Raw genomic sequence first — 23,537 nt, forward strand, 5'->3', positions numbered from 1 at the left:
GCGATAGGTGGATAGCGTAAACAGTTCAATAGATACATTTACATTGGCTCATATAATCACCTAAAGAGTGTAGTTCGGTTGTGGATTTGTAATAATATAACGTTACTCGTTGTTTGTATCTAGCCATCCTAATGCACAGATAAGCTGTGATTAACAATTTTAACTAAAGTAAAGTTCGACCTATGCCTCTGTCTGGTCATGAAGTGACTATTATTTGTAGCAATACGCATAAGTTATCCGATGACGAAAGCCCAGACATATGAAGTCAAGTCATGAAACCATAACGCTTGGTTTTGAGTGATTGGTTTCGTCCTGTAACACAACTAAAAATCAAAATCAAACAAATATTCTCAAATGAATCGAACATCAGAAGCAGGTGCCGTTTCAAGCGTAAGCCTCCCTAAAGAGCGCCACCAGAGCAAGGTCTGCGAATTCAGGTCAAGTTGTAGGGTTTCCATGAGGTTGCTATGAGATCACACCATCCCGTCCATGACATCCAGCACTGTACAATTATTGGATCCAACATTTGATAATTTGAGAAGTGCAAAATAGAATCAGTTACCTTATAATGACGTAGCTAACACTGTCAGAATCGCCCCACGACCCTTTATACATGCACACTAATTGAACTTCACCGATACAATTTCGTGGCGATTGCACAATACCTAATAATAACCTTTGGTGACCTCAGCTTTCGATACTCGTCAAGCCTTAGTTGAGCGTGTTTAGTGAACTGGGGGAGGGCGGTATTTAGCTTTTGTGGTAGCTTTTTTTGTTCAAGCTAAAGGGCGCTATTCATTTTTAACAAAGTTGTCTAAGTTTTGCAACGAGACCATTCTTGACACAAAACTCCATCAAATGTCTTGATTATTTTGCTTTGATACTATGATAGGTCAGCAAAGTGAATACAAAGTTTGTTTTAGTTTTTGTACAATAAATTTGAGATGATTTATCATGCATAACGTACATGAAAATTTGGATTTTTGTTATGAATATACACATAATCTGTATTTTTAGGTCATTCCTGTGGTGGTACTGTTCACAGAACGTATTTTAGATTTTCTTTGAAATCTTTGGTTAAATTATTGAATTATTTTGGCTAAAGCCATGTTCGTATTTTTTTGATGAAAATTATAAACAGGTTAGAACCAGTGTACATATGTCTCGGACACATTTTCGTGTACTTCTTTGTAAATGAATTGAGGGTTTTGCATTTTTTTTCTCTCCAACCATGCAAAAAACCTCGCAAAGACGTGTTATATATCAACCATCATCATCTGAGGTCAAATACCATGTACCGTCATGTATCGTCATTACAATACACGTTCACTAGTTTGCTTCAATATCCACTTCGTCTCAAATATTTATATAACTTTGACGGTCTGTAGGGTGAAGCCATGTGGTACTTGTTCCTCTGGAACAAAACGTTCTTTTAAGTGGAAGGGAATAAATACGACACTTTAGCGTATGAAGCTGAACACTGTGTATATATTTTGCCTATAAAACCCAGGTCAGGTATAAGTCCTAGTAGGGAAGGTTGGAGTTTTTGACTTGTGATATCGATCATCTTTAATTTTCGAATTCAATCATTATAAAAAAGAAGCTCTACACAAGTACGAAACTTCTCATCAGGTAATTTTATCCGATTCAAACAGGTTAGTCACAAGGTTGCAGTATTGATATGTAATATTAGCACTACTTTTCCCAAAATATTTCCCAAAATATTATTTTCACGTATGACACTCTGAATATCGAAAGTTCTTCTTATGTTTAACATGCATCAACTTTATTTTCTGCAATGGTGAACACAAACAGTGTCACATTGGTCTTTAGTAAAAATTACAAATGTCCAAATGTATTTAAAAAACGATGCAAATTAATAAAATCAAAGCAATTAAATCGATACATTTTCCCACGCAAAACCTTTGTTTGGTCGGCGATATTTGATTTTCAGTGTTCCATGAATAAAACCGAGTTAAAATCATTATAATATATAATAAACAATGATTCCATTTGATTTTAAATTGATGATTGATTGGATTCTACGCTTTCTTATGAATACTTAAGGAAACATAATATAAATAAATCAGATGTAAAGTATACAAATGAAATAAATAATTCAGAGGTAAATAAACTAGAATAATTCAAACTAAATTCCAGAAAAACTAAATGGAGATACATGTACATGTATCACGTGATATGCACTATAAAAGGTACGGTGGTATTTTCTGGAAGCCGATGCTCGTGTAGGAATGTCTTCTTGAGAACAGTTTATAAAACAAGAACGTACATGTGTGTACATAGTTACATGTTCGGAAGCAAACAGGCAGAAATAAACCAGTAAACAAAGAACGGACACACTATAACAATTATTGAAAAAAACATAAAAAAGGAAACAGAACTTGTGAAATTTAAATAATAATAACGCGATCAAAGCAGCTTTTTTTACATTATTGGAAATACAGTCATCTTATAATGTTGTTTAAATTGGCCATCGGATGACTGTGCGAGTGAACGGCAATATTGAATGTTGCCTGTTACGAGACATTAACTGTTAAAGACTAAACCCCTCCAAAAAGTTCCATTACAACAAATCCTTAAATCTAAAGTAGATGATGCCAGACATATTAAGCTAAAAATAAAACAATTAAAATATTTAAGACTGTAAAAAATAAACTGTAAGAAACAAAAAACAATTTGTGATATCAATTTTAAACGTCGATCAGTCAGTCAAGAAGGGATTTAAATTGATGCATTGACCTTGCCTGTTTCTGAGCCGCGGTAATTTTGTTCCATCCCAGGGTCCCATGCTACTGAAATGTGCGCCTGGCTGATTTGTCATTGGAAAAGAGGACAGATGTAAAGATCAGTTTGACCTGGCACGAGCATTGGCATAGTAGCATGGACATGGTTTATGAAAGCGTGATTTCAGATCTCCGGGACGCAGGGTATTCACACACTCAACGAGCTGGCAAAGGTGACCATGAAGTGCCCTTCGTAAATCAGTGACAGGTGTTGTTGGGTAAAGGGCTTTAATAATTAAACTGGCCAACGCTTGTGCAGTTTGCTTGTCAGAGTGGCAGAGTCCACAACTTGACCAGGTTACATCACACCAGTCAAGCAATGGCAAGATCATGGCACAGCGTAGCATTTTAAACGTTGAATTGGGAAGGCAGGGTTTAGCATATCGCTGAAGAAACCCCATTTTCATGGAGATTTTTTTGGCCACATAATCAGTGTGATCGGACCAAGCAATGTGTTTATCAAGAATAACCTCGAGATACTAATGAACTCTTTCGATCAATGTATCATTTAATGAGATGTCCCCGAGAGAAGGGGGTATCCTTGGACGAGAACCAAATATGAATTTAGTTTTACTCACATTCGGCGTAAGTTTATGGTTCATCAACCAATTAGGCACTTTGCTAAGATCATATCGGATTCAATACCGTCATGTCTTGTGCCTTCCGACATTAGTATGGTATCGTCAGCATTCATGCTCACTTTCGTTCCTGATATTGATGCTAAACATGAAGGTAGGCTGTATATAAAATGATTAAAAGTGGGTCAAGAATTGACCCTTGAGGAACCCCTGCACTCAGATGTCCAAAGCCAGAGGTTATACCTTCGGTCGAAGTGGTCTAATTCCTTCCTGGAAGGTAAGATTCAAACCATTTTATTTCCAGATATTTTGACTCCACTATCATCGAATTTGGACAATAGACTGTTTTTTATCAACATTATTGAACGCTTTCTTAAGATCTAAAAAACACACCTCAAACCAGACTGCACTGTAGAGAGAAAATCTTAAGAAAGGAAGTCAGTTCATTTTTGCCAAATCTTTCAAGAAGTTTTGAGAAAATGAGAGAACTGAGATAGGTCTAAAATTAGATGGTTCTTCTCAATTATCACCACCCTTAAATACTGGAGCCGTCTTGGTCATTTTCAAGCCCTCAGGCACAATACCTGTAAAGACAGATTTATGTTTGAGGTACGTCAAGGAGGTATATATATATCTGGACATGCTATTTTGAGAAGATTTCTGGAAATCAAGTCATCATCTGTTGCCACTGATCGATGAGAGATCCATTTGCTTAATTTTCTTTTCTACGAAACGAGCTGCAGCCGGAGAAAGCCTAAGGGATATTATGCATGTGTACAATCGATGTTGCAATAACTCAGGTGAGAGACAATATGAGAAGTGTAAAGAGGAGCAACGGACGCTTGAGCAAGGAAAGGACGGAGCACATAACACCTGCGTTTTGACTCTGACTTTGGCGGTAGCTAGTTATGCTCAATCCATGAGAGTTTCTCGTCAATGTTGACACCTCAAAAAGTGCTGGAACGTCAGCACAGCTTTTGCGAGGAATGTCTGGTGAAATGTCATGATGTCGGATACCTTGACGGAGCAAGGATTTCTTGTCCTCCGGACATGGTTCAAGAATCCGTCATATGGGGCCTCAAGGCCAACTTGAAGGGAACCATTTTGATTCGGAGCAAGAATAGAGCCTTGAAGGACACCGTATCAAAGGAAAACTGCTGTATGTTTGAGAGATAACTCAAAGATCACCGGAGTGCAACACCCCTTATCCAAGAAAACTCAAGTGCAGACCGAAGAATAGAATGATCACTGATACCAAATGCTTTGGAGAGATCGACAAGGACTCCAATGATATTCATATTGTCAGTGAAGGTGGAGGTGGGTTATTTTGACGACCTCTATCAGAGTCATATTTGGTAGAATGATTGCTTCGACAACCACACTAATGACCAGAAAGGAAATGGAAGCGAGAGCCGAAACTGGATAGGCAGTTATAGACAAGTCTCTCAAGGAGTTTGGAAAACAGGCAACAATATACATACGTCGCTAGTTACGAGCATGACGATCTCTAGACTTGAGATCGTTATAGGGATAACATTGGCAATCTTAAAATTAAATGGAAAGTGGCCAAAGGAAAACAAAATGAAAATATAAGCCAAAGGACGACAGATAAATGGAATAGCAGGTTTTATAATTGAGGGATTGGTGCCGTCGGAATACACAGCCAATGCTGTTGTTGAGCTGGCTGCAAATATCAGTAACTTCAAAGAAGCGTGTTGGAATCAAGAAAAAAAGAAGAGACAAAGGAGACAGGTAACGGAAGAAAGAAGAGTCAGAAGGTGGAATGGTACTCGCAAAGATGCGCAATACAAACGGACGCTTGAGGAAGAAAAAGGCCAGAGCACATTAAACCGGTGATCTTGGCAATGGCTGAGAGATGATCATTCCAGAAAAGTTTCTCGTCAAATATGACGCCTAAGGTACTGGAATGTCAGCACAGTTTCTGTGAAGAATGTCTGCTGAAATTCCGTCATGGCAGATACCGTGGCAAAAAGCAGGGATTCCTTGTCGTCCAAAGACGGAAGTTCAAGAGTTCGGTATAAAGGGCCTCAAGACCAATTTGAAGGTGACCAACTAGAAGGTGACCAAGACGAGAGCCCTGATTATTGCCGTAAGAATACACAGCTATTGCTGTTGTTGAGCTCACTGTCAATATCAGTAACTTCGAAGAAGTTTGTTGGCGTCAAATAAAAGGAAGAGACAGAAAAGGCAACTGTAAAAAAAAAAAGAGTCAGAAAGTTGAATTTTACTCGCAAAAGAGGGGTCAACGTTAGAGAAAGTATAACTTTACTCCGATATGTTAGATATTCTCGTTTCATCGCATCTCTGTAAGAATTAAGAATTAAGAATGAAAATAAATACAAGTAAGAATTGTCTGTAATACGGAAGCCAGAAATATTTAACAGTTTTAGAAATTTAAATCATACGTAAGTTGCTTTAAACCAAGCATAAATTATACACGCTCGGCAAGTGGTTTGCACGTGATTCAAAATCACCTGTCTGTTCTTTTTATTGACACAGCGATGGCTACAGAAACGTCTGTAACGAGCCGAGTTGGAGAAAGTCATCGCTAATCATATTGAGTGCACTACATGTATCTGCAAAAAATGATGCAAACGGCCAAGAGTACTGGACTGCCCGCACAGCTTCTGTAAGAAATGTTTGAAGAAATACCGTTTTCGGCAGATATCAAGGCCAACCAAAGATCTCTTGCCCTGTGTGTCGACAGGAGACAGTACTTCCAGTGTCTCACAGACAAGGTCTAAAAAGACCAATTTGTATTTGAATAGGGCGATGTCGCCCTTCGTGTTCATACAGTCTGAAGCTTGATATCGATGTGGACAGCAATGGAACAATTAAACTCACGTTAATTTCGCTCCACACCACAGTTAGGTACAGCAATGGACAGACAGCACAACACTGCAGAGCACGTCATGTAACAGCATGACAGAGCATAGTAAGATTGCTGCCAAACAAGCACAATGCATGTAATTTTCCGCCCTTTTCTAGATGACTTGGTAGATATGTCGGATCAAAACTCAAAGGAAGATAACATTTTCCAAGACATGACTATTGTCAACGAGGACAGCACATCACTAGAGAGCAAGACTGACAAGACACAAAGGCTCCTCGTGATCGTAGCAGTCATGATGAATGTTCATATCATTGTGGGTGACAAGAATAGGAAGGAGCCGTTGACTGAGCATATAGACACCGTGATGATAAACTCATAATGCACGAAGAATCTGAAGATATGTTTATCCTTCCTGACAAATGTTCTAAGTAGTGGCTAAATAAATAGTGGACAGTAACTAAGAAGAGGGATCAGCAGAGCGATTTTTATGATGGCAACGCTGATACCGTTCTAGCATCAAACCTATTATTGGTTGAACGCTGTTGAAACACTCGGCGGTTGTATGCAGCTGCAACAGCTTCGCTATCGACACTGAAGAAAATAAAGACTCTTCCAATACCAGTCATTTTCACCACTATGACTGTAAGGGTAAGATTCAACTGTGTTATAAGCAAGGTTTGTACGAACCCGCTGAAATCACATTCACAACAGAATGGCAACTGTTGTCAGTGGCTGACTTGTACTCAGTCAAGATGTATCACAAGGGATGATTTTCACAGGTGTATGTATGCTACAGTTTCGTTATCTGCATTGTATAACGTAGAAATGAAGACGACTGCACACAAGTGTCAACTGTGTAACCGAGGGTCCGTAGGAACCCACTGGAATCACATTCACATCAGATGGGAAGCTGTTGCAAGTGACTGACTTGTATTCGTCAAGAAGTGTCGCAAGGAATAATGTTCACGGTTGTACGCAGCTGCTACATGTATCTACATTGCAGGCCTACATTGTAGAAAATACAAACTGCAAAAAACCGTCGTATTCACCACTTCGACTGTACATAAGTGTGTCAAATGTGTAGCCCAGGGGCTGTAGGAACCCGCTGGAATCACATTCACATCAGATGGGAAACTGTTGCCAGTGGCTGACTTGCATTCGTCAAGAAGTGGCGCAAGGAATAATGTTCACGGTTGTACGCAGCTGCTATCTACATTGCAGGCCTACATTGTAGAAAATACAAACTGCAAAAAACCGTCATATTCACCTCTACGACTGTACATAAGTATGTCAAATGTGTAGCCGAGGGTCTGAAGGAACACGCTGGAATCACATTTACAGCAGACGGGAAGCTGTTGTCAGTGGCTGACTTGTATTCGTCAAGAAGAGTCGTAAGGAATGATTTTCACGATTGTATGCTGCTGCTATCTACATTGTACATTGCAGAAAATAAAAATTGCAAATAACCGTCATATTCACCACTACGACTGTACATAATATTTGTCAAATGTGTAACCGAGAGTCTATAACAACACCCTGGAATCACATTCACAACAGACGGATAGCTGTTGCCAGTGGCTGACTTGTATTAGTCAAGATGTGCCGTAAGTAATGATTTTCAGGGTTGTATGCAGATACTATCTTCATTGTACATTCCAGAAAAAAAAACACTGCAAACAACCGTCACATACACGACTACGACTGTACAGGTAAGTTTCAGCTGTATTACGCAATTTCACAATAGATGGGCAGCTTTTACACTCAGTCAAGATGTATCACAAGAAATGATATTCAATAAGTATGTCAAATGTGTAGCCGAGGGGCTGTACAAACACGCTGGAATCACATTTACAGCAGACGGGTAGCTGTTGCCAGTGGCTGACATGCATTCGTCAAGAAGTGTCGTAAGGAATATTTTCATGGTTGTATGCAGTTGGTATCTTCATTGTACCTTGCATAAAATAAAAACTGCCAACAACCGTCATATTCACCACTACACGACTGTTCATACGGTTGTCAACTGTGTAACCGAGGGTCTGTAGAAGCCCGCTGGAATCACATTCACATCAGATGGGAAGCTGTTGCCAGTGGCTGACTTGTATTCGTCAAGAAGTGTCGCAAGGAATGATTTTCACGGTTGTATGCTGCTGCTATCTACATTGTCCATTGCAGAAAATAAAAACTGCAAATAACCGTCAAATTCACCACTATGACTGTACATAAGTATGTCAAATGTGTCGCCCAGGGCCTGTACGAATACCCTGGAATCACATTCACAGCAGACGGACAGCTGTTGCCAGTGGCTGACTTGTATTAGTCAAGATGTGCCGTAAGTAATGATTTTCAGGGTTGTATGCAGATGCTATCTTCATTGCACATTCCAGAAAATAAACACTGCAAACAACCGTCACATACACCACTACGACTGTGCAGGTAAGTTTCAGCTGTATTACGCAATCTCATAATAGATGGGCAGGTTTTGCACTCAGTCAAGATGTATCACAAGAAATGATATTCAATAAGTATGTCAAATGTGTAGCCGAGGGTCTGTACGAATACCCTGGAATCAAATTCACAGCAGACGGATAGCTGTTGCCAGTGGCTGACATGTATTCGTCAAGAAGTGTCGCAAGGAATGATTTTCACGGTAGTATGCAGCTGCTATCTACATTGTACATTGCAAAAAATAAAAACTGCAAACAACAGTCACATTCACCACTACATGTATACAACTGTACATAAGATTGTCGACTGTGTAACCGAGGGTCTGAAGGAACCCGCAGGAATCACATTTACAGCGGACGGAAAGCTGTTGCCAATGGCTGACAAGCATTCGTCAAGAAGTGTCGTAAGGAATGATTTCCACGGTTGTATGCAGCTGCTACAGTTTCGCTATCTACACTGTACATTGCAGGAAACTTAGACTTCGAACACCCATCATGCACCACTACGATTGTACTTTTAAGTGTTTACTTTTAAGTGTTTTAACTGTTTTGCGAGGGGTCTACACAAACCCACTGACATCAAATTCTCATCACGGATGGGAAGCTGTTGCAAGTGGCTGACTTGTATTCGACAAGAAGTGTCGTAAGGAATGATTTTCCCGTTTGTATGCAGCTGCTATCTACTTTGTCCATTGCAGAAAATGAAGTGTTTTAACTGTTTTGCGAGGGGTCTACACAAACCCACTGACATCAAATTCTCATCACGGATGGGAAGCTGTTGCAAGTGGCTGACTTGTATTCGTCAAGAAGTGTCGTAAGGAATGATTTTCACGGTTGTATGCAGCTGCTATCTTGATTGTACATTGCAGAAAATGAAACTACAATTAACCGTCATATTCACAACTTCGACTGTACATAAGTATGTCAAATGTGTAACCGAGGGTCTGTAGGAACCCGTTGGAATCACATTCACATCAGAGGGGTAGCTGTTGTCAGTGGCTGACTTTCATTCGTCAAGAAGTGTCGCAAGGAATGATTTCCACGGTTGTATGCAGCTGCTATCTACTTTGTCCATTGCAGAAAATGAAGTGTTTTAACTGTTTTGCGCGGGGTCTACACAACCCAATGAAATCAAATTCATGACACGGATGGCAAGCTGTTGCAAGTGGCTGATTTGTATTCGTCAAGAAGTGTCGTAAGGAATGATTTTCACGGTTGTATGCAGCTACTATCTTCATTATACATTGAAGAAAATAAAAATTGCAAACAACCGTCATATTCACCACTACGACTGTACATAACTATGTCAAATGTGTAACCGAGGGTCTGTCGGAACCCGTTGGAATCACATTCACATCAGAGGGGTAGCTGTTGTCAGTGGCTGACTTGCATTCGTCAAGAAGTGTCGCAAGGAGTGATTTTCACAGTTGTATGCAGCTGCTATCTACATTGTACTTTGCAGAAAATAAAAACTGCAAACAACCGTCATATTCACCACTATAACTGTACAGGTAAGTTTGAGCTGTGTTACGCAATTTCACAACAAACGGGAAGCTAAGTATGTCAACTGTGTAGCCGAGGGTCTGTACAAACACGCTGGAATCACATTTACAGCAGACGGGAAGCTGTTGCCAGTGGCTGACTTGTATTCGTCAAAAAGTGTCGCAAGGAATGATTTCCACAGTTGTATGCAGCTGCTATCTACATGTACATTGCAGAAAATGAAAACTGCAAACAACCGTCGTATTCACCACTACGACTGTACATAAGTGTGTCAACTGTGTAACCGAGGGTCTGAAGGAACCCGCTGGAATCACATTCACATCAGATGGGAAGCTGTTGTCAGTGGCTGACTTGCATTCGTCAAGAAGTGTCGCAAGAAATGATTTTCATGGTTGTATGCAGCTGCTACAGTTTCGCTATCTACACTGTACATTGCAGACAACTTAGAACTCAAACACCCGTCATGCACCACTACGATTGTACTTTTAAGTGTTTACTTTTAAGTGTTTTAACTGTTTTGCGCGGGGTCTACACAAACCCACTGACATCAAATTCTCATCACGGATGGGAAGCTGTTGCAAGTGGCTGACTTGTATTCGACAAGAAGTGTCGCAAGGAATGATTTTCACGGTTGTATGCAGCTGCTATCTACATTGTACATTGAAGAAAATAAACACTGCAAACAACCGTCGTATTCACCACTATACGACTGTACATAAGGTTGTCAACTGTGTAACCGACGGTCTGTACGGACACGATGAAATCACATTTACAGCGGACGGATAGCTGTTGCCAGTGGCTGACTTGCATTTGTCAAGAAGTGTTGCAAGGAATGATTTCCACAGTTGTATGCAGCTGCTATCTACACTGTACATTGCAGAAAATGAACACTGCAAACAACCGTCGTATTCACCACTACGACTGTACATAAGTATGTCAACTGTGTAGCCGAGGGTCTGAAGGAACCCACTGGAATCACATTTACAGCGGACGGATTGCTGTCGCCAGTGGCTGACAAGCATTCGTCAAGAAGTGTCATAAGGAATGATTTTCACAGTTGTATGCAGCTGCTATCTACATTGTACATTGCAGAAAATAAAACTACAATTAACCGTCATATTCACCACTACGACTGTACATAAGTATGTTAACTGTGTAGCCGAGGGTCTGTACAAGCACACTGGAATCACATTTACAGCAGACGGATAGCTGTTGACAGTGGCTGATATGCATTCGTCAAGAAGTGTCGTAAGGAATGATTTTCACAGTTGTATGTAGATGCGAAAATTACATTGTATATAGCAGAAAATAAAGACTCTTCAAACAACCGTCACATACACCACTATGACTGTGCAGGTAAGTTTGAGCTGTGTTACGCAATTTCACAACAGACGGGAAGCTGTTGCCAGTGGCTGACTTGTATTCGTTAAGAAGTGTCGCAAGGAATGATTTTCACGGTTGTATGCAGCTGCTATCTATATTGTACATTGAAGAAAATAAACACTGCAAACAACCGTCGTATTCACCACTATACGACTGTACATAAGGTTGTCAACTGTGTAGCCGAGGGTCTGTACAAACACGCTGGAATCACATTTACAGCGGACGGGAAGCTGTTGCCAGTGGCTGACTTGTATTCGTCAAGAAGTGTCGCAAGAAATGATTTTCATGGTTGTATGCAGCTGCTACAGTTTCGCTATCTACACTGTACATTGCAGACAACTTAGAACTCAAACACCCGTCATGCACCACTACGATTGTACTTTTAAGTGTTTACTTTTAAGTGTTTTAACTGTTTTGCGCGGGGTCTACACAAACCCACTGACATCAAATTCTCATCACGGATGGGAAGCTGTTGCACGTGGCTGACTAGTATTCGTTAAGAAGTGTCGCAAGGAATGATTTTCTCGGTTGTATGCAGCTGCTATCTACATTGTACATTGAAGAAAATAAACACTGCAAACAACCGTCATATTCACCTCTATACGACTGTACATAAGGTTGTCAACTGTGTAACCAAGGGGCTGTACAAACACGCTGGAATCACATTTACAGCGGACGGATAGCTGTTGCCAGTGGCTGACTTGTATTTGTCAAGAAGTGTCGTAAGGAATAATTTTCCCGGTTGTATGCAGCTGCATTCTACACTCTACATTGCAGAAAATGAAAACTGCAAACAACCGTCATATTCACCACTATACGACTATAGATAAGGTTGTCAATTGTGTAGCCGAGGGGCTGTACAAACACGCTGGAATCACATTCACATCAGATGGGAAGCTATTGCCAGTGGCTGACATGCATTCGTCAAGAAGTGTCGTAAGGAACGATTTTCACAGTTGTATGTAGATGCGAAAATTAAGACCGAAAATTACATTGTATATAGCAGAAAATAAAGACTCTTCAAACAACCGTCACATACACCACTATGACTGTACAGGTAAGTTTGAGCTGTGTAAGCTTTTGTACTCAGTGAAGATGTATCACAGGGAGTGATATTCACACGTTCAGCAAGATACGGAATCCACAACGAAACATCCGTTCAACATGACCTAAAATGTTTTTTTGTCTAAGGGGCGTCGGTTGTTTACCAAAGTCTTCATGTGCATTAAGAGAATGCAAGTTAAGAGAATGCAACGAATATTGTAGATCTCCAATCATTTTAATACATTAAGGAGACAGGTGAATTAACCTGAAAAGAAATATTCGACAAGGATCCCATTGTCCTAATCAATCTCAGAATTACCGCCATGAAATACACTTAGAATCCTGAGGTGTGAAATCCCAAAGAATTAAAAAGTCTTCTGTTTTGAATTGTCTTGAGGATGCTAGACCGATATACTTAAGTGAAGTAGTCACTTGGAATCTTGATGGTAAACATCTTAGTCAGCTGATGACATGTTTTCCTATGGCACAATAATGGAACATACATGTATTAAATTCAGAGCTCAGTGGCGAAGGAAACAGGCAGGCCGGAACATTGGCAGACCTACCTAACTTAAGAAGCCTTTAGAAAGGATCGAGGCCAGAGGTCTCCTAGCAACTCGGATTACACTATGGCTCCGCAAGCCGGACACTCAAGAAGAAGAAAAACATCGTACTCATCATATTTCCGAAGCATCTGCCAAGCGGTAGAAGGGCAGAAACCAATAGAATAATGAAGAATATGCGAGTTACGGAGCAGAAGATAATATACAGAACAAATTGCTACACTATGACCAACCATTGGGCAAATTGAAGCAAACCGAGCAACTTCATAGATTTCAGCAAATCTTTTGACAGTGGCCATATGAAAAAGCCTGTGAAGAACATTTGAAATCTATGGCCTACCTTAGAGGTTTAACATCCTTACAGAGATTCCAAATGTGCATTCAAAACAACTTTAAGACAGAACACCAGCATGGTTTCAAATGGAAATAGGTGTAGACAAGTATGCATCCTGTTACCCTTCTATTTATATTTTAAGTTCGGCATATAATTTGTAATGAGACGTGTACAAGAAAGCATCGGAATACAATAAGATTCCAGAAATCTGTGCAACCAAGACCTGATCGCAGACGACGTTGCCTTGCTAGACACCTGTACCATATAGCTCCAGGAATAAACAAACAACATTTGCGTTATTTAAGAAAAAGTTGATCAACGAATCAACAGGAAACAAATTAGTTCATGAACATCAAAAGTTGACCAGAATGCATGAAAGTGCATGGTCAGAAGGTGGAACAAGGGCTTCACATGTCTGGGTAGTGATATCAGCGAAACTGGCTCAGTGGATAGAGTTCAAAGAGAATCGGGAAAAGTCATCTCCCTCGAGTGGAAAATGTATAGCAGTATAAGAGTTGTCAATAAAGATAGATTAAAATAGGGCCTACACCTGGCAGTTGAAACTGTGCTGAAACTTTGCCCCTAACAAGTTCAAAAACAAGGAAGCTTAATGTGTTTCACCGAAGATGTATAAAAGAATATTAAGAGTCTGACAGGCACAGAACACCTTTCAGATTTCTTTCTTTTTCGTTTGAATTTCATTGTTTGAACACAGGGGGCTGTCCAGGCACAAGCTTTGGCTTTTTTCCCCAACCTCCTCCGTTTATGACTTGGTTGTTATATATTGTTTCCATTTTAGTACTTCATTGGAAGAATGAAAGTATGGGGGGGGGGAATCTAATCAAATGGAATCAAATCAAAATTACTTGAATGGATCTGAAAATCGCAGGAGACTCCGCTCTTCTTCTGATGTCACCCGGCTGGTTGTTCCTTGTTCCAACAAGAAGGCGGGTGACAATTCATTCTCTGTTGTTGTCCCTAAATTGTGGAATCAACTACCGGTTGACATCAGGGAAGCTGCGTCTACAGTGATCTTCAAGCGCCTACTCAAAACACACTTATTACCCAATGCATAATAGTTGTGGTTTTTTGTGTGTGTGTATGTGATTTCTTTGTAATTTTTAGTAACTGTTTAAGCTGTTTGTTGTGAGGCGCTGTGATCGTTGTAGAGCGCCATATAAATGCTTGGTATTATTATTATTAGTATTATATAAACTGAGATGGTTGGGTGATGTGTGTTACATTCCAAATGAACGAAGATGGAGACAAACAATGGAATTGGAAGCTAGAACGGAAAACAAGGAGAGGCAGGCAAGGAGATTAAAGACCCAAATATTCCCTATAATAAACAGTGTTTAAATATACATTTTTGGCAATTCGGAACATATTTTTGATTCTAGCTGACCTGGTTGCAATGATTACTATAAACACGTAATTCTATTTTACCAGTGAAGCTGACGACATAATGTCAGGTGCATTTTGAATGTGAACTTCAATTTTCCCAGAATGTCAGGGGAATACGCCGCAGCGTTCGATTAGCCCCATGACAAATACCCTAAATGCAATTTTAATTGTTCTAGAAATTAATACATATTCCTGTAGTTATAGATAACTGTCGTCGGTTAAAGATGTAACGATACGTAATATGTTGGGTGCCGTGGCCTCGTGGTCCGGAGTAGTGACCTCGTGGTATCCGAGTTATTCTTCAGGTTGTGGGTTCGAGTCTAGACTGGAGTTACGTTGCATGTGCCCCTGGACAAGACAGTTTGTCACTCATTGCTTCTCCCAACTCATGAATATTGGGTACCTGCAAGGGCAGATATAATTACTGTCATTGAGCTTAGCCGTTTTGCCCCGAAATAGCATTGAGCTTTATACTAGGTGGGTCAAAATAAAGGAAACCCAAATGGCTGGACTAATTTTGGAATGAAATGTTGCCTGTAGCACTTTCAAAATCTAGAATATGAAAGCCCAGTCATTAATTTTTTTTTTTTTTAGCACAAGACTCATTCAAATCACTTATGTACTTTTCTACTTAAATTTTTAACACAAACTCTGTTTTAAAGTTCTGTCCACAGTTTAAAAAAAGGGTAAGTGTTCTTTCAGCAAAACGAAAACAATTACCATACCTAGGATGCGTGTGAATTGTTTTTGTTTTGCTGAAAGAACACTTAATACTGTTTTGTGATCTGTGGACAGAACTCAAAAACGGTTGAAATAGAATTTCAAACTATCTCCAAATCACGTGTACACTGTACAGTGTATGTGATTTCAGTGGAAAGGTAATTGTTTTAGCTCAGCACGTAGCTAGCTCAGGTTCGCCGCACTTGAATTTCTTTTCCGTAGGTGGGTTGCTCCAAAGTCATGAATAATTCAATAGCTTCGATCGGGCCAGTATGTTTATTCACGAAACACAACAATGATATCAAGAGCGTTGTTGTTATTTAGTCAACCAGTTACCTGTAATTGTAAAGCATATTAAAGTACAAACGTCGTCGAGCTACCACACAGTAGCCTAGTGGATAGCGAGATGAGCTATGGTAACAAAGATCCCTGGTTCGAATCCACGTCGTCGCTACTCATTTTTATTGACTATATTTCATCTCTGAATTTATTGTTGAGATAATTTTATTTGAAGGAGAAAAAGAGAACGAGCACCTAAGTGTCTTGCAACGATTCGAAGGAAAACTAAATTATGCATGACATTTGAGTACCCCACCTACGGAAAATAAATTCGCCGCCCACTGTGATTTTTTTCACTTCGCTAGGCAGAAAACGCAGCAAAAATTCACCGCACATTGTGCAATCTACGTGTTCGAACAAACGGCCTTGAATGACTGGATGCGCAGCACGTAGCTTTTGTGTGCGGTGGGCTTTTGAAACTCAGGCACATTTTGTGAAAACACAGTGTGAACAGTTACACAATTTTAAGGAATGTTATAAAACCATGTTGTGGTATACTTACAACGTGAGTACAAGTCAATGAACGCTGGACTTGGGATTATCTTGGTGACACGATGATAAGTTGAATCTGACAAGTACTTCTCCACGAAGAGCTAAAAATACCAATTACACAGTCACCGGGTATCTAACTGTTTTGTGTGCTTTCCAGGAAGGTTAAAGACTTGCAGGTAACCGTTCTTTTTACACAGCCTGCAAGTATAAATGAGAAAACAACACAATAGCAAAACGGTGAATATAATTATCACTTAAATAATTTATTGAAACAGAACGAACAACAAGGCTGTTAAGTTGGTCCTTTCACTCCCTGCTCCGAGTCAAAACGTTGTCCTTTTATAGTACACTAGCCCCTTTCTATGCCCACATTTTAATATTATATTGAAATACCTTTATTGTTATTCATATCAGTGATACAATAAGAACATTAAGAAAATGCATTTATTTATAATTCATAAATACCTCAGACAGTTTAAGCTATTCCTATTGGTCGAGAGCCCGTCACGTGGCCGGTCTTAAACGGATGATAAAGACATGGCTAGCTGGTCTTAAACACTTTTCCAGTGTCACAATAAAATGTGGACTCCTAAAAATCCAGTGCCTCTTACCGTTTCATTGGTTGAACGTTCACAATCCTCACGTAGGCATGCGCAACACTACAAGCGAGTCAGAATTTTATAGTTCCAAATTCAAAACGCAACGCCCCAGGTGCGTTCTGCGTGACATCGCGCAGAACATGTTACGCGCGCGTCAATCTCCATAAAAGGGTTGTTTACATCTTACTCGCCAGCTGAACACTCCATTATTTTGCTAGAGGGATGTTTCAAAAAGCATGAAGTGAACTTGTTGAACAAAATCGGGATTTTTTGAACGAATTATTTGATATTTTTTTACAGATAAGGTATTTATGAATGGGAATAAATATGTGCTCGGTCGGTATTTATCACTCTGTTTAATACCGCTTAGAGTCTGGGTGCTGATAATTACCCTCGCCTCCGGCTCGGGTAATTATCAGCACCCAGACTCTAAGCGGTATTAAACGAGTGATAAAAACCTCCGGAGCACACATTTATTCCCTTAATAAACACATCTACATTTTGTTCATTATCACACAGAAAATGACAGACATGGACAAATTCAGCACACATACATGTACATGTACATACACCAATGTAGCAGTAAAAAGGAAGAAGGGGACCTAGGGCTCGGGGGTAGGAACAGGGGGAAATCCTGAAAGGGCTTGGCATGGCAAGGTAAAAAGAGGAAAATTCCACCATCTGGAGGGGGACAAAGCTATAAAAGTGGCAATGTGGGTGGAACATGTATTAAAAAGGGAGAAATTCAACATGCACCGAATACTTGCAATAAACACATAAAACCCTATCGTCTGGAGATAGAAAAAAAATGTATGGCAGAGTGGTGCCGGGATTTTGCCTTTGATGATACAAGCATGCCATGGAATTTGACACACAGTCAGAGTACGCCATAAGAAAGAGATTTGGTTTTATAGGGCCATCGCAGGTTTTTCCTTTAAAAAACAAATATAGGAAAAATAACAAGCAATGGCCGCCATATGGATATTGACAAAAAAGAACATGAATAAAGGGCTTGTTAATATTCTAACAATATTTTTCAAAGGACCAATCTGCGATGGCCCTATGACTGCGTATGCGTCAAATTCCATGCTTGTATCGTCAAATGCATATTCCCCAAATTTGTCTCTATCTCTAGTCTATTAGTTCAGTGCGTGGCCATAGAATGGGGTAAATGCACACAGTCCTTTGTTATCATCACTCCACGTACAACCATGCATTTACATGTACATGTACATGTACTTGCACAATACCATGACATAATGCACTAAATTATGCTAAACACCCACCGTGTGACGGAAACAGTCTGTTGTAGCATTCCATATGTGTGTACTTTGTGAATTCTCTCTGGTTATTCACATGACTGGAGCACTGCTTCTGTCGTAAGTATAGGACAGCCTTGCTGTTGTATGGCAGTACAGGCATATTGAAGTCCATACTGTCCCTATCATAACGACAGTACTGGACTAGTCGTTTGTGAGGTGACTCGTGCATCCATCCAAGGCCCTTTGAAGCCAGACTGCTTTGTGTACGTGTACGTGTATATGCTTATGCTTTATAGGCGTACAGGCAAGGTCAAGTACTGGACGGGGTCAATCGTTTTATTACATGTACATGTACATGTACATGTACGTACACGCCTTTTGGACTTCGACCTGGTACAGAGTGGTATACAATGTAGTCAGTCGAATTGCGTACAGGCCATGAGCGAGCAAGGGAAGACAAATGACCTCAACCTCGGTTATTCCTCCATGGTTACACCATACAAAGACCCGCATAATGAGCTCGTTTGGGTTTTTTCTTCTATTATTAAAATCAATCATGTACACCTACGGGCCTTATACTTTAAAAAACACTTTTTGGATAACAAACGTCTACTTAATTTACAGTGGGAGTTGAAATAATGCTTAATGGAAAAAGTTTGTACATGAATACGGGAAAAAAAACACTGTGCGTGGTGTGCGCATTATTTTGTGAGCGTCTCCGATACGGTCAGCCTGCCAATCGGCCATTGGTGGCATATGATTTTGATCGTCTGCCTATTTCATGCATTTTGTTCGTTTACAATAATAACACCACTATAGAAATCCAAAGAAGACAATTGAAAAGATAACCCGTTTAAGTTTTAGCTATAGTGGGTATACTTTTCCAGAAACAGCGAGAAACCGTGTACTGTACGAGCTGTTGATCACAAAACCCAATTTCGTATGATTTCCGGATACAATTGACCGATCATTGCAATTAATCAGCGGTTTGATCAATCCCTTCACATTCTTCATATGCAACTTGCAAGCAAGCTAGACGGAGTAATTTCACGGATTATATTAGTACAAGTACGATCTTTAAACCGTAGGCCAACAGGGTTTTTTGATAATACAATGACCGGTATATACTGGTTTGGGATAAATGCATTATACTCTGATATATACAAGAAGCTAGCCTATACCGTACGTACCTCTTATGTGTGTGACTGTACGTGCTGCATGTATGTCTGGACTCTCATGGATGCATGCTCACAGTGTGAAGCGTCCATCTTCCTTCTGCGGGCATATGCACGTTACTACTTGATCCAGAAGCCTGTGCCCTGATGAGCATATCCAGTGATGGACTACAAGTTAATGATTGACGAGACGGCCCCAGCTGGTCCCAACGGAAACGATAAATCTGCAACAGGATCGAATACAGTGCGGGTGGCTTCGTAAAATATTAACTCATGGTGGGTTAATAAAACATGCACTCATCGTCATAGATGATGATTATGAGTAATGGTGTCTGGGATGGTGTGGCATGCGCATGCGCGTATCGTTGGTAATGGGTACATCCCCGACACTGAAACCTGCAACGGCAAAGACGCACACAGGAACAAGGAGAAACTGGATATATTCAATTGATTTTTTTTTTGCTGGAAGCCCCTTCCTTTATGCCCAACAGAAGAAGTCGACAGCATTTTATGAGCATAAGGAAAGGCTGGATAGGAAAGCACGCGTCTGTAGAAAATATATAACTAATCATCGATTTTCAAATATAGGATTCCCTCTCGTACCCATGCAGTGGCCTCCGCAGCGAGGAATCGTTTTACATTTCGACATCACCTCGTGTTCGATGCATCACGCGTCATCACGGCTCCATCTCTAGTCCCAGCTATTGCACTGTACATGTATACCGAATGGCGTGAATTGCGGTCAACCACAAACACAAACGGTTCCCTCATAACACTGTCGTCTTTTGTTGTGTTGGACGATGGAGGAAGGCCCTCCATGGTTGGACTGACCTTTACTAGGCAGGACCATTCACACACGAATCACAGTTCTGTACGATGAAGTGTTTTGTGCACCCGTGGCCTCGATCACGCTTACAGTACGTTGCGTCTTTATTGTTCCTCTTCAATAGGCTAGCAATATCCCCAGCATGGAGCCCGTGACGAATATATGTCGCTTTTCTCCTTTCAAGCCTCGGTTTTTTTTCTTTTCAGTTTGCATGGCACTCTGCGCAAGGTTATAGCCTTATGCGCCATTCTCGCCAATTGCCAACAACAAAAGGAACATAACACACATATCCGCTGTCCATGGCGTTACGTAACTGCATTGTGCAAGTGATACGTGCAACTGATACGATATCGTAGACATGTATTACGCAACCTTGTCACACACTATAAAACATGCATGAAGAATCACTATACATGTACACGATTGTGTTTGCCCGACAGCGCCGCTAACTCATCAGTATCCGTTTATTATTACATGTATTCTCTGACTGATCCATATCTTGATAAAGTGCACTTCAAGGTGAGTCAACAAGGTGGAACCCAACCCCCCCCCGGAAAAAAAAATCATATTTAAAGAGGTATGTAGCACCAAAAATAATAATGACAGGAAAACCTTTTTCATAATCTACTTTAACATGAAACTGAAAATTGGCTTCTTAGTCATTATTATTTGTGGTGCCACATATTATATTTTAATATGAAATATAATTTGGAGGATTTGGGATCCGCTTTTCTGACTCACCCTGTATTAATATGGTTCATGCACGCGGACCACATGCGTGAATGCACTTATCATACAGTTGCATCCGATTCATGACGACCTATCATTCACACACAGTTATCTCAACGGTATTATGCGGGTGCCTAGCTGTGTCGTGTATGTAGCTGGGGCGAGTGGAAGTAAGGCCAACAAAAAAAATATTCGGTCTCTGGTCAGACCAAAGTTCCGGAATTGACGCGGCAATGCGGCTTTTTTTTTTTTTTGCTTATTTTTTTTCGTCAAGCTTGGATTGTACAGACAAGGTGGGGTACTATTTTGCTTTTTTGGTGTCCTCATGTATATTGGTGTCCTCCATAATTTACCTTGGTGCTTCCGATCATTTGCCTTGGTGCAATTTCCCATTCCTTGGTGCTCTTTGGTAAAACAAATTGTGGAGGTGCGGAAATAGAGGGCGCTGTTGGAGCAACCGCGGAACATTTTGGAAAAAAAGATCGACGTGCATGATTAAATCGACGCGCGCGCTGACCAGAGACCGACTTATTTTTTTGTTTGGCCTAACATGGATAGCAACAATAGATGATCTTCCATCCACTCTCCGCACAATTGAGCGGTTAATACCACTACTGAACATTTGAATAAACTGAAACCGGATGTGGAAACTATATTTCTGGTCTCCTCTGCGAATGGTTTTATTTAAAACAGACTGGATATTATTAGTTCACTTTAATAGCCAATGGGCTATCCCTTAATACTGCCAAATCAAACTACATGTTATTTAGTAATTCTGCTAGTGAACTTCCATGTGAAGTCAAGATTAACGATTCCATTATTAAACAAACTCTTTGCTGTAAATTTTTGGGATTATTTATTGATTGTGGGCTAACATGGAAAAGTCATATCGATCATATTTGTAAAATAATCGCTAGGAATTTTGGTGTTGTTAATAAGATTAAACATTTCTTTCCCGGACCCGTTCTTGATTCTCTGTACAATACCCTGGTTGTATCATACATTAATTATGGGATAATCGCATGGGGAGGTGCCGCTGACAAATATTTAAACAGACTTCTCCTCCTGCAGAAACGGGCCCTTCGAATAATAAACTTCTCAGATTTTAATGCACATACAGATCCCCTGTTCTTAAAACATAAAACTTTAAAACTCCATGATATTTATCATTATCAGCTTGGGTCCCTCATGTACAAGGTCGCCAGTAACAATATACCTTCCTCCATTAAAAGTATTTTTTCTCGGAATCTCGAAATTCATTCTTACTTTACTCGTCAAGCCTCTAATTTTCACATTCCATACACCCGTACTTCTTTTGCCCATAAAACGGTTAAACACGAGGGACCCATGCTTTGGAATTCAGTTCCTGATAAACTTAAAGCCTCCAAAAATATTTCGACCTTTAAACGTATTTACAAATCTTCTTTGTTAGAAGCTTATAGCTGAATCTCTGCAATGCAATTGTTCATTTTAATCCAGTTAGCGAGCCTACATTGTATATAGCCCATGTCATTATGTACTTGTCGGTTTTTGTCTGTTCACATCTGTAAGTTAAACTTAGCTTTTGTAAGCAACATGTGCACTGAGCCCTATTGGTATTTTTGTCTCCCAATCTCACGCCCTCTCTTTTATCTTCTTTCTGTAGGCTCAATGCACGTGTTGGCTTTTTATAGGGACCATTGCCTACAAGCTTTGCTTCTTAATGGATCCTTCTGCAGTATCACTTGTTCGTTAATTGCATCTTTATATATCCATTTATTTATTTATTTATATATTACTTTCTATGATTAACTTTTGTTGGATTAATACTGTGGAACTAAATAAACCTGAAACCTGAACCTAAAACAGACTGGATATTTTTTATAAAAATATGGAGACAATGAAATCTATGTACATAATCTCGGTGATTAAATGAAATCAATTATTGTGGTGAATAACCAAATATGTTATACTTGTATAAAACGACAGTCAAATTTTTACTGGTGCAAATATCCAGGGATCTGAAATATAATAAAATGCAATAGAGGATTGCTGTGAACTAATATGTCTGATCATTCAAGTACATGGGCTAAATTAGTGTTAGCCTCTACAACACAGCATTGTCTCAGTTAATAGTTCAAACAAATTTGGAATTACCATTTCTTATCTAAATTTCAAAAAGGAGTATATCTCTTCAAATACAACATGTCAATCAGCAAGTGTTGCCTATTTAGCAAGAACAGTTAAAATGCAAGAAGAAAAAATTCTTGCTTCCGCAATGGCATATTACCTATGATAATGCAGAATATATTTCTGAGTGCGTGCTGTATGTTTGAACAGAGCCAATATTTCCTGGAATAATGGGAGAGTCCATTTCAAATACTAAATTTGAACATAAATATTAGCAAACCTTTATAGTTGAGCGTTCTCATTTTGCAAAAGAGACATTAAATAGTTTCGTAAAAAAAACATATGTAGGAAAATTCACTTTGTGAACAATTTCCT

General features: G+C 39.8%; 1 long non-coding RNA gene across 3 annotated transcripts; it reads right to left on the reverse strand.

Annotated features, from left to right (window-relative positions):
• Positions 1–1,618: 1,618 nt before the first annotated feature.
• LOC119735409 lies at positions 1,619–20,618 on the reverse strand. 3 transcript variants are annotated; one of them, XR_005272162.1, is made up of 4 exons: positions 20,330–20,618; positions 19,514–19,722; positions 16,473–16,660; positions 1,619–15,314 (listed from the first exon to the last, which is right to left on the reverse strand). It is a non-coding gene; the product is annotated as an uncharacterized LOC119735409 (long non-coding RNA). The 3 variants fall into 3 exon arrangements; XR_005272161.1 differs by having other exon boundaries at positions 20,102–20,617; XR_005272163.1 differs by lacking the exons at positions 19,514–19,722; positions 20,330–20,618 and adding an exon at positions 18,348–18,967.
• Between the last annotated feature and the right edge of the window lie 2,919 nt (positions 20,619–23,537).

This window comes from Patiria miniata, unplaced genomic scaffold (genome assembly GCF_015706575.1).
Source record: "Patiria miniata isolate m_02_andy unplaced genomic scaffold, ASM1570657v1 HiC_scaffold_29, whole genome shotgun sequence".
In the NCBI taxonomy this organism is placed as follows: domain Eukaryota; kingdom Metazoa; phylum Echinodermata; class Asteroidea; order Valvatida; family Asterinidae; genus Patiria; species Patiria miniata.